We start from the raw sequence: 12,277 nt of genomic DNA, 5'->3' as shown, positions 1-12,277 counted from the left end.
AGCTGTTGATGTTCAGGACCCGAACCTAATAATCTTCGATCTAGAAAATAGTACACCGCGTTTGCCTCATCAAATGGCTTTCCAGATTCTAGTGATAGTCAAAAACAGGCCTACTCATCGGACTGTAATTGATGAGGGAGCCTCAACGTGTATTATGTCGATACAGTGTTGGAGATCGCTTGGTTCTCCTTCGCTAAATCAATCCCCGACAATTCTAAAGGCCTTTGATGGCCGTTGGTTTCATCCTTTTGGCATTCTACAGGATTTGCCTATAGGGGTTGAAGGAAAAACCGTTAGTCTAGATGTGGAGGTGGTTGATGCCCCTCTAGATTACAACCTTCTCTTGGGTCGAAGTTGGTCTTACGCTATGACAGCGGTCGTTTCATCAGTCTTTCGAGTAATAAAGTTTCCACACAAGGGAAAGATCGTAACAATAGACCAGCTGGCTTACTTTTCATCCGACCCAGCCTCTTCAGAGAGTATTCAGCATGTTGGTAAAACGACTATCCCATATAAGGATGTTGGAGTAGGATTGGTTAAAGATGTCGGTTTACTGGGAACTTTTCCTTTTCCTCCAATCAACGCATCATCTTCATTTGCAACCATTCATATGATTACATCAGACACCATTATTTATGGTGATCCTTGGATTGTCCCTTCTGAATCTGAGATAGACTCATTTGGTAATGCCATGCCTTTGAGTCCATATGAAATTTCCTTTGAAGCCGTGCAGTCTTTTGCCGACCCATGTTCAACCGAAAATGACTTAATGAATGTCGTCCGTGAGGAATCACTTTTCACATCAACCTCAGATTTAACTATGTTTTCTGAACTTGTTCACTCTGATGAGCAAATTCGTGAAATCCTATGTGTAGATGATTTACCATGGGAAGATCTCCATCACAGATCTTCGTTTTTACCTGAGGATGATCGTTTTGAAAATGATTTCTCATCAATTTTTACAACTGAATATGTCAAGGAACCTTAGAATCCAATGAAACATCCCGATTCAGAGTTAAATTTGGGAAACATCTCTCGAACTATTCCTATTGACATTTCGGTTAAGCCCGGAATTGTTGAGAACATTCATATAGGTGCCTCGTGTACAGATGACGAAATTCAAATATATAAGGCCCTATTTCAAGAATTTCGCGACGTGTTTGCCTGGTCCTATGAGGAAATGCCAGGAATTGATCCCGCGATTGTTGTTCATGAGATCAAGACTTACCCGGACGCTAAACCCGTCCGGCAACGTTTGCGTCAGATTCACCCATGAAAAGCTGCTGCAATTAAAGCAGAAGTTGAAAAATTATTGAAAGCAGGTTTCATTTATCTGATCCCATTAACGGATTGGGTATAAAATATTGTTCCAGTTAACAAAAAGCAGGGAACAATAAGAATATGCATCGACTATAGGGATATTAATCGAGCCTGTCCAAAGGACAATTACCCAACTCCCTATATTGATCAAATCATTGATGATTGTGCCGGCAGCGAAATATTTTCCTTTATGGACGGTTTTTTCGGATACAATCAAATCAACATTCTACCTGCCAATCAACCAAAAACGACTTTCATTTGTCCATGGAGACATTTTCTTATTGCAAATTACCTTTTGGGCTTAAGAATTCCGGAGCAACTTTTCAAAGGGCGATGTCTTATGCGTTTCATGACATCAAACACATTGTGCAACCGTATCTCGATGACTTGCCTACTCATTCCTTACATCGAGCTGATCACCTCGTCCATTTACGAGCAATTTTTATCAGGTGTAGGCATTATCGGATTCGGTTGAACCCACACAAATGTGTCTTCTGTATAGAAACGGGTCGATTTCTGGGGTTTGTAGTTTCGAAATCCGGCATTCGCGTTGATCCCTCGAAGGTCGAAGCTATCATCAAATTGCCTCCTCCTTCGAGTCTACGCCAACTCCAAAGTTTGCAGGGGAAAGAAAACTTTTTACGACGATTCATTCCTAACTACGTCGAGGTCACAAAGGGTTTTACCCGGTTGTTGAAACAAAATACACCATTCTATTGGGATGAGATAGCTCAGAAATCTTTTGATGCACTCAAACACGCGTTGACCCATGCACCGTTGTTGCATCCTCCCAACTAGAACTAGGATTACTTCTTGTATCTCGCCGCCTCTCATTCCACCATTGGAATGGTTTTAGTTCAGGAAGATGAATTCGGAACGAAACATGTGATATATTACCTTAGTCGAACTTTAAATCCAACTAAGCTAAAATACTCACATATGGAGAAATTGGCATTGGCAGCTGTTCAAGCTGTCCAACGTTTTCGTCACTACATTTTACTACGTAAAACTACGGTAATTTCAGATTGCAACCCTATGATCTACATTTTGACCAAGCAATTGCTAGGGGGCAAGTACACTAAATCGATCGTTATCCTGCAGGAGTTCGACTTAGAATTTGAGAAATCTAAGTCTAAGAAATCTTTAGTTTTTGCAGAGTTAATGTGTGACTTCCCGCATGCTGATACGGAAACTATGGTGGAGGAGCCCATTGCGGACGAAACCTTGTTTCTAATCAGCACTTTAGATCCGTAGTATGGGGATATCATCGTTTATCTCCAGACCCAATCCTTTCAGCCAGAAACTTCAAGGTCAGAACGTCGGAAAATTCGATTCCAGTGCCAACAATTTAGGATTATTGGAGATACTCTTTATCGCCGTGGGGCGGATTCTGTTTTTCGACATTGCTTAACTCATGAGGAAGCTGAAAGGGTTCTAAATGACTGTCACTCTGGAGCGTGTGGTGGTCATATGTCTGTGTTTGCCACAGCCCAAAATATATTGCGCGCTAGCTACTTCTGGCCGTCTTTATTTAAAGATTGTGTTACGGCGGTCCGAAAATGCCACAACTGCCAGATTTTTTATCGTAAGATGCGCGCTCCACCTGCTCCTCTCCACCCTATAATTGTCATTGGTCCTTTTGCCAAATGGGGTATCGATTTTATTACATGTAACCCTCACTCGGCCGGGAGGATGCGTATATCATCCTTGCGGTAGATTATTTTACTAAGTGGGCCGAGGTGATGCCTACATTTGAGGCAGATGGCAAGACAACTGCAATTTTTGTGTTAAATCATATAATTGCTAGGTTTGGTGTCCTGCAAGCGATAATCACTGATCATGGGTGCCCTTTTCGAAACATTATGATGACCGAACTTACAGGCCAGCTTGGTTTACGTCACGATAGTTCAACCCCTTTTTATCCACAAGCGAATGGTCTGGTTGAATCCATCAACAAAGTTTTAGTTATCATGATCCAACGAATCCTTGGGATTCATCGGTCGAATTGGCACAACATGCTATTTTCAGCGCTTTGGGCGTACCGAACTTCAGTAAAAACATCAACAGGGTTCACTCCATTCCAACTAGTCTATGGTTTGGAAGCTGTGTTACCCATTGAATGCGAAATCCCATCACTGCAAATGGCCATCGAGTTACTTCTAGCCACTTCTGAAGAGGAAAAGTGTTTGTTATACTTGGCTCAATTAGATGAGAATCGACGTGATGCTGCATTGGCGATCGAGACTCACGCAAAATGAATGAAAGCTCAATATGATCGAAATGTGACCCCTCGAAATTTTTCGGAAGGAGATCTAGTCTTAGTTTATGATCAAGCTAATGATAAATTAGGCGCTGGAAAATTCGTTCCTATGTGGCATGGTCCCTATGTTGTCAAGCGAAAGCTAGCCAAAGGGGCCTATGAATTGGTAGACTTTGACGGGGACTCTTTGGGTAAGCCCAGAAATGGCCTTTACTTGAAGAGGTATTATGCTTAAAAGAATGGGCATGGAGATTTTTAGTTAGGATAGTTTTTTCTTTCTAGCTGGTGTGTTTTAGTTTAAACAGTGTGCTTATCTTAGAGAGTGTTTTTTCGTCATTATTCCTACTTATCTTGGTTTTACTCTTGATATTGCAGATGTCGATGCCTCTCCAAACATACATTGGTTTCTCTGATGGTGCTTGTCGTAATACACAGAACATCTCTTCCGTAGCTTGGGTTACCTATTCGCCCTCTGACGAGTTAGTATCCATGCATGGGGTAAGCCTCGGTCAAATAACGAACAACATTGCCGAGTATAGTGCAGTGATTGAGTTATTGTCTGAATCTATTTCATTTGGGATTCGGAGTTTGATAGAGAGGTTAGATTCTGAACTCATTGTATTACAGCTTAATAGAGTGTATGCCATTAGAAATCCAATGTTATTAAGATTATTTTTGAGAGTGCGTCTCTTGGAACGTGAATTTTATTACATTGAATATCAACATATTCCAAGATCTTTAAATACATTAGCATTGCTTCTCGAATGTTAAATAGACATTTCCAATAATCATACATGTAAATTTAAAACCATTCCATAACATGATTTACAAGATAAGCCAGTAATAGTGATATATATATATATATATATATATATATAGGAGTGCGTCAAAAAATACATCGTCCTCGATCATAGGTTGAAAAACACCTTATGATCGGCAAAAATGATAAGTACAAAAAACAAAAATTTCACATGTGCCCACAATAGGCGATCATCCTATCACTGGTGATGATCTCTATAAGAAACCACTGCACGGGCCACCTTGCAAAGGAACCTCCTAAAAGGTCCCGGGACTCCAATCACATAGCGCTGAAGTCGACGAGGAATGTCGTCTAGAGTGGTCTCAGGAATATCTCCTGTCAAGCGCTTGAGATGACCTTCCAACTCGGCCAAAACCTTTGTTGATTCATCCTGTGGGGCTGGCGCAGGTGCAACTGGTTGCCTCCTCTCGTAAGGCCGGAGAGCGGCTGGTCGCTGTGGACCCACATTTGCATTTGAAATTTTTTACTATCAGTTTTGAGATGATGAAAAAATAACAAAAAATTAAAATAAAAAATGTTGAAAAGGATTTTACCTGACTCGTCCCACTGCTCTCCTGGTGGAAGAACCATGTCTGGGTCACCACGAAAATCTATCCTAGCGTAAGGGAAGTCCTGAATGGAAAAAACCTGGTTTTCCAACCATTGGAAATACTCAGGTTTGAATCGAGCAACCTCTGTCCTCTCGTCTGGGTGACGGGCCATGATTGCGACCATCGCATCAGTTTGGGCTCTCGAGGAAGCCCAGCTCCAATGGTAAGGTGCTGTGGGATCAGCATAGGAACCCTCTCCAGGCCAAAACTCATGACCAAAGCCCCATAACCAAAGGTCTTTAGTCGTCTGTTCTTGGCCCTGGTCAGTTGGACTTTCACATTGGCCAACACGGCATCGCACCAGTTGTAGATGGTGCCTCGGAAGCAATCAACTGCCATATGCATCTGGGATCCGGTGGCAATATGTAATGCGGCAGCTCCGCAAAGTCTGGTGACAGTGAACACAATCACCATGAGTTCAGGACGGGATATGGTCTTTATGTCTATCCCTTTGTCTCTAGCCTGGCTGTTGCAGTACTCTAGCCGGAGGCTATCGACAGACTGGCCACCTACCCTAGTCCCGTGCAGAGTCAAGTCTTCGCCTCTCTTAGGTAAACCAGTCAAGAAATATATGTCCGCCAGCTCGATTTCGAGCTGGTGGCTGCCAATGAAGAAGCACTGGTCCTGTATGCTCCATCTGTCAACCAGCCACTGTAAGAAATCCACCTGAGCCCTCATGCCAGGAATGGCCCAGAATTTATACAAGCCACACGCCCTCAAAGCATCAAGTGAAGGCTGATGATTCCATGCGGCGGCATCCACGTCCTCATGCTCTCGTTCACGCCAATCTAGCATGATGTACTCTCTGCATCAAGTATAAAGACAAATTAAAATGCTAGAAAATATTTTGTGTGGTCCATTTTTGAGAATTTTTGGGTTAAAAACCCTTGCGGCGGGGACCGCACCCTCCAGGTTAGACACAGTGCGTGGGACCGCACTTTTTCTACACAGAAGGTGCGGACCCCGAGCTTTTTCCCAATGGAGAAAAAGTCGGGGTCCGCAGGCTCGCAATGGTAAACCTGCGGGCCCCCGCGCGTGGGTTTTGCGCCTAAAAACCCTCCCAAAAATGAAATAAATGACTAAAACAAAAAATTAAATGGTTAAAAATGAAGAGTGGGATGATGTGGATTACCTGGAGAAGACGGCGCTCGATTCCGACAGTTGGATTTTCCGCAATCTTCACGGGAAGTTTTCTAAGCAAAAGCACTATTTTCTCACCCAAACTCAAACGGTAAAAATGAATTGACAAAACCCCTTTTTATAAGTTTTTTGAGTAAATAAATTGCAAATTTGTTTATGTTTCACTTTGAAAAGGTATTTTACGATGTTTTTTATCCATTTCAAATAGGTATGAGTAATGTTTATGTTTTTGTGCAAAATAAAGGATCATTTAGGCGAAATCTATCATTTTCGACAAAAAAACATGTAGAGTCATCTTTAAGCTCTTTTCTGACTCCTAAAAAACATGAAAAGATTGCCGAGTGTTTCTTTTAAACTCGTTAAAACAGAATTAAAAGACGGTCCACTTACAGCTTTTTTCTGACCGTAAAAACATGAAAAGATTGCCGAATTTTTGTCGTTTCAAATTCGATATCGGTTATAAAACGACGTGTCGTTGATCGCTTTTTTACTTTTTCGGATCAAGGGCACTAATGACGAAAAGTACTCCTTGGTCGTAAAATATCAAGCGGTTCTCTCAAGCATTATTTTATACTTTTTCGGGCTTGGGAGACACAAATTTATGAAAAAGGTCAACCTTGGAGTCTTCTTAAGATTTTCAGACTCTCTAAAATTGAAAACTGCCGAGTTTCTCCTATACTGGACTCGTTAAAATTTCACAGTAAAGGACCTGTTCAATTACAAACAGGAACAAACCACTCCTTCTTAGGGTTCGAATTTAAACTAAGTTGGACTCATCCGAAGGATGAGCTTATACTCAAGCAAATGTTATCCTCCTCAAGCTTGTCAAAAATAAAGAGGTACTTGCCAGAAATGGTGGGGGAAAAGAGAGAAAAATGAGCCTGTTTGTCATACTTTGTAACCACTCTTGAACACGACACTTTTATTCACCTGGGTTGGGAAATCCTTTGCCTAACAGTTGATCAAACCACATTGAAAGTCTTCAACCGGTTTCTGGGTATTAACTTTGGGTCAATTGTCACCAAGCTATCTGTCGTGTCGTTATGTGTTCAAGAGGTAACTGCCAATAAGCCATTCATTTGCAAATTATCTGTCATCCATTTTGACCATCCCTGAGTTAGTCCTTGCAACTAAATTTATTCAACTTGATCTATGATTTCGTGTTGTGGGCTTCCCTACGACGGATCGCTTTCTATCGACATCAGCTCATTATCTAGAAAGATGATCTAGGAATCGTCAGTACCTTGAAGTCTGCATGCCTCAATGGCAGGTTTATCGCCTTTGACGACAGTTTACATCATTGACTTTTGATCAAAGGATTTCGTGACATGTTCGACATCAACACATTTATTCACATCTCATGGATTGTACTGGGTACTTTGAGAGCCATTGACATCACTGGTGGTTTCTCTCACACTTGTTAACAGTTTACATCATTGACTGGTAATCAAGTGGTTTCTACCATGTTCGACATCAACACATTCATTCGCATGGATAGAATCGTACTGTTTCGGGAAGTAGAAATGAAGACCCTGGATCTAGTTTCTACCATCCAGGCTACGAGGAATTTTGTATTCATTATATATGGACTATTCATAAACAGATGGTTGCGTCCATACTGTGTCCACATGAGTCTTTACTTGTGATGTTTTACAAGATCATTCCTATATCAGAGCAGTAGTTAGTTTTTCTAGGAAGTTTTAATCTGAGTATGGGAATGCCTACCTCAGCGATGATATGATCTCATATATATATATATATATATATATATATATATATATATATATATATATATATCTTGCATTGTGTTAGCGCTCAAATCTGCCTCAGGCTGAGAAAGGAAAAACTCAAGGCCACATCAAACCAAGCTCAGCCTCGTAGCTAGCCCTACGAGGACAGGAGAGGGCTCTCTCCGGGTCTATCTCGGTAAAAGGTTTTCAAAAGGGATTGAGATGACCAATAAGGAATACTGATTTTAGGCTAGTAAAGAGATAGGAAAGTTTGTTTTAGATTTTTTGAGTTTTTTGTTGGAGAAATGGGAAAACCAATTTTGGGTGCGGGGATTGAGGTCAGATTTTTGCAGAGATCAAGTTGGGGCGAGGTAGGCAATAGTCTTGATGCCTTTGATCAGGTGTATGGATGGATCAGAATGACAAGGAGTTGAAGAGGGCAAAAGAGAATATGGATCCTCTTCAAACTGACGAAAACATGGAAAATCAAACAAACTTAAAGGCAGAGCATAACAATCTATGGATTCTACCTTAACACTTCATTTGTTCAATTGCAGAAGATGAAAGAAGGAAAATGATACACATTAACAACTTAAAATTACAGAAAGAAACACACCATCAACACCCAAAGCCACAAGGATCCCAACAGGTGCTACAAAATCTCTTATCTTTCCTTAGCCAAAATATGAAAAAATATGTACAATAGTGTCCAAAATCTTCCCAAGAGTCTAACCTATGCTACTGAATGAAGATTTACATATATAGACCAAGCTAACCTCATTCCCTAACCTCTAGGGGTCGAGCTCCTCCTTCTAAGAGAAGTTTCAACAAATTCTAATCATGGAGTAGGAATCTAGGTGACCAAAACAACCTGCTTCTAAAAAGAAGGAAACTGATTCATTACATTAATTGTTTGCTAATTTGTGAATGAATCATCTAGAAGAAGGTCGATAGGTGCCATGTTACCTTATATACATCAAATTACATCATTTTTGGTCGAAAATTACATCAAGGAGTGAAACTGGTGAAAACTGGCCGAATTCCTGAGCTGGAGGATGAAAACTGGACCAAAAACCCCAATGCGTAGCGCCCTGATCCCAATGCGTAGCGCACCTTTCAGCCTATTTTTAGGGCACTTCCTGACATTGAAATTGAGCTCATGATAGCGCATTGGAAAGTCCTGGATGTCTACTTTCCAACCCATGTGGAATTTTTCAATTTGGAGCTCATTTGCCCCTCCAAAATTGCATTCTCCAAGAAGTACTTCCTGTTGTTGCAAAAGGTGGCAGCAAGGTGGTTTTCATGGTGTTTTTAGGCCTTTTGATAATCCAGAATTTGATGAAATGCCTTGGCAATAACTAAGCATGTATATTTCATCATGACAAACCCAAAAATATAAGGTTTTTCTCCAGCAAGTGCCCCAATCAAAAGCGAGCGCGCGGGCGCGCTACCCATTGAGCGGAAAAAACTGTTTTTTGAGACCAAAAATTCCAAAATGACAAAATTTTCTCCGAATTTGCTCAAATTCGGAGCGAAGACCCTCCATCATGTGTCATGCTCAGCCAATGAAGCCTCGGCCAAAACTCGAAGCGGATTTAGCCTTTTTCGCCGTTTTAGTGCTTTGCTCAACCTCCTTTGCAAAATTTTCATTTTTGCTTTGCAAACATGCATGCGAGCCCAGTAATGATTCTTCATGTGACGAAGCAATTCTTTGTCTCTATTGGCCAACAACCCCTCCAAATGTCGTTTGACCTTCTCAAGCACAAATTGCCGCGCAACAGGTGTCAAATCACCCGGTCTTTTACGGGCCAACCTAAGGTCTTCACGGATTCGTTGTAGCTCTATAAGTGTGTGCTCGTCCTCTAACTGTTTATTGCGCTGCTCCGAGTATTTGATCCAACATTCTGCCTTCAGCAATTTCTCATTCAATCTATCAATCTCGGTCTTTTGTTTCGAGCTAGGAGAGCTCCTATCCACATTACTTAATGCAACATCAATATCATGACCACTGGAAAGGCCCTCCTCGTAAATTGGCTCCTTGCCTCTGTCCTAAACCTGTACCTGTACTGAAGAAGAAGGCGAGACCCCTTCCACACCATGTGGAGATAATACTCACCGTGTAGCTGCAAATAAGGTCCTGTGACCTTGCTGATATGTCACAGATGCTGGAGCGCTGACATGCTCGGTCTCATGAATGTCAAACTGATGTGAAGGCCCTCCCTCATCATGAACAATCTCGGGAGGCGGCTGTGGCACTGTGAAAAAGTCGCGAGAAATGAAATCCTCCCAAGTAATACCCTGCTATGCCAACTGATGAACCACTACGATCTTGATCAGCGCATAATGATAAATACTCTTGTGCTGCTGTGTTGGGGTCTTCCTTTGTAATAATACAACCATCCTCTCTATGTTGCGAAACATGAAGTATGGAACGTTCATCAGACGTACCCTTGTAAAATGCATCAAAAAACAGACATGGTATGCATAAAGACGAGAAAATCTGCCCTCACAACTGAAATACCGAATGATGAGCTTCATCAAAGGTGCAAGCCGATCATTCAGGTACTGGAAAGGAAAAACTCTACTCAAGTGCCTCATATACCCAGGTTTGATGTATGGCTCATAATAGGATTTCTCTAGTTGCTGACGTTTATTCCATTGCTCTCCAATATTTGGTATCCCGGTGGCCTCTGCAATAGTCTCTGGTGACAAAATGAAATTAACTCCAGCAAGGTTTACATGGCCATCATGTAAATGTAGAACAAACAAGCGAGCTAATTCACGATGATGGTGAATTTGTGAAATTAGCTCACAATAGTGATAGCATGACTGGTGGCGAAAACAATCCATTGCAAGCGGGCAAGCCTGCAATTGAGCTAAAGAAGTGGGCTCTTCTCTGAGATGCTTTCCACCTTTGCCACCTCTGCGAGACCTCTGAGGCACATTTCCCTCTGTTGTGGAATCACTGTCATTCTCCTGCTCATAAACTGAATCTGTGTCTGACATGGCTTTGAAAACACAATGACTGCAATATATAGGAGGTCTGCAATATGTAGGATGTATGTTGTAGCTGTGGTGAAATCACAATTTTAATACATGCTCAAAAGCCAACCTAAACATCATAAGACTTATGCCATAATGGACATTCTGTTTTAGTGTATTGGGCATAAAACAGTCATAAGGACAGTTTGACAAATGGACCAAAATATGAAGTGTTGTTTGGCTCAAAGCTTACAAATGGGTATGAGGCTATGTTTCACCAAGGGAAAGCAGAGAAATCTTCACCAATCATCCATAAACACCCTTAAGGCAGATTTTGGTGAGGCCTAGGGTTTCATTTGTTGACCTAGGGTTTCATTTTTTTTTTACATTCAACACATCACACCTCTCTTTAGACACACTATAAACGATATGAAATTGATTGAATCGGTCATAGAACACCTACTTGCAGATTTGGAGGCAATTAGACACGATCTGGGCGCATGAATATAAAGAAATTTTGTGCTGGACTGAGTGCGTAGCGCACTATCCCAATGCGTAGCGCACAGCCTGATGCGTAGTGCCCGTGTATTTTTACACTGGCCGCGCTAACCCAATGTGTAGGGCACTGCCCGGTGCGTAGCGCATGCCTCGCGCACCCTCCAACACTGTCCACAAGTATGTAACTCACGGTTTTGGCCTTCAAACGCTTAGACACGATGTTGCTTTGGGAATTTGTGTGCAAATGGACTTGTTTTCCCTTTTTATAAGTAAACAAAATATCTCATTTGATTTAAATTGATTTCAAAAACCCACTTTGTAAGGTTTGGCACTTTTCACTTTTGGTCTTTCCATACAACACTGCTTTTTGATTTTCTCATGCTTTTCTGAGATTTGGACTGATCATTTTTTGTTGATTTTTGCAGGGATCTGGCATTTGGCTTTGGAGAAGATCAGAGACTTGCTCTGAAACCTTTGAAATGACATAAATACAGTTATTTACAATAACAATTTTTAGTGCCAAAACAGAGTTTTGGACTAAAAATGTTTCAAAATGCTCTATGAAAAATTATTAAATAAGAGTCTTTTGACATCAACCTCATGGCCTGCAGGCTTGTTTTATGTATATGCAAAGGACTGACAACCCTAGACTCTAGGACACTTTTATGACAATGAATGCATGATTATGGACTTCAATGATTTTTGAGAAAATTTGTTTATTCACTAACCCTGCAGGGACAAACATGAGGAAACATAAGAAAACCAGACCCCCTCGTCAGTAAATGGCATGCCCCTAGTGGAATGCAACGAAGTGGAACAAGCGAGACACCTAAAAATGATATGCAAAGCAAAAAGATCTCTGACGGAGGGCTGTAAGGAACAACTCTAACACATTGAATGTTTTTACAGGTTCTAACTGGGCTCTCCACAAGATGAT

This window comes from Pinus tabuliformis, chromosome 6, assembly GCF_031772625.1.
Source record: "Pinus tabuliformis cultivar Carrire ecotype Pingquan chromosome 6, CPIR1, whole genome shotgun sequence".
Taxonomy (NCBI): domain Eukaryota; kingdom Viridiplantae; phylum Streptophyta; class Pinopsida; order Pinales; family Pinaceae; genus Pinus; species Pinus tabuliformis.
This window is presented reverse-complemented; position numbering follows the sequence as displayed.